The sequence below is a fragment of the Myotis brandtii genome, unplaced genomic scaffold, assembly GCF_000412655.1.
Source record: "Myotis brandtii unplaced genomic scaffold, ASM41265v1 scaffold176, whole genome shotgun sequence".
NCBI classification, from domain to species: Eukaryota; Metazoa; Chordata; class Mammalia; order Chiroptera; family Vespertilionidae; genus Myotis; species Myotis brandtii.
This window is the reverse complement of record NW_005356519.1, coordinates 3,157,921-3,158,744: the sequence shown is the minus strand read 5'-3', so window position 1 is coordinate 3,158,744 and position 824 is coordinate 3,157,921. Positions and strand designations below refer to the sequence as shown.

Sequence of the window (824 nt, the reverse complement as noted above, 5' to 3'; positions counted from 1 at the left end):
AATTTACCTTACAATATCCATAAAATTAAATCATGACAATGACTGACAAACACTAATGTGAACAATGGCCTTGCATCTCCTTGGAAAGTTTGGGTAAGTCAGGTTTGTATGTTGTTTTTAATTTTAGGCACGATTCCAGATTCTCATCAATAAGACGACTTCTTAATTTACTCTTGATAAGGTTCATGCTTGAAAATGATGCATTTATAAAACAACTTTTTATGTATTCGCCATCTGTATATGGTTTTCCTCTCTTAGCAATCTCTTGACTAACCACAAAACTTGCAATATTAACATTGTTGGAAGATTGCATCCAGTAATTAAATACAGAACTTGATTTTTCTTGACTCTTCTGAAGTTCCTCAACTGCTTTCTTCCTTGCATCACCGACAGGATATTTAGTACTAAATAACACATGTTTAGTTGTAAAGTGTCTCTCCAAATTTGATTCCTTGTTATGCACCAATTTTTCCTGACAAATAAGACCATTTAAGTTTTGAATAAACGCGAAAGTCTCAGTCCATTCAACTTTAAATTCGCGACTTTCGTCTTCCGTTTTTCTTTGCTTCTTCTTTGGAGCCATGTCAAACAGGGCACCTAAAAAAATGTCTCATCTACACTAATAAAAGAGAAACATGGTAATTGGCGTACGACCGCTACCCTTCCCATTGGCTAATCAGCATATCCTTATGCAAATTAACTGTCAGCCAAGATGGCGGCCGGCAGCCAGGCAGCTGGAAGCGAACATGAGGCTTGCTTCCTCCAGTGACTGCAGACTCCAACGTCCTGACTTGCCAGCCTCTGAGTTGCAACTCTAAGCAACT

The 824-nt window shown here is 38.1% G+C and overlaps 1 protein-coding gene across 1 annotated transcript in view; it reads right to left on the bottom strand.

The window, feature by feature from the left end:
* LOC106725609 overlaps window positions 1-824 on the bottom strand; it is an 83,296-nt gene that overhangs the window by 3,496 nt on the left and 78,976 nt on the right. The gene's annotated exons all lie outside the window — the stretch shown is intronic.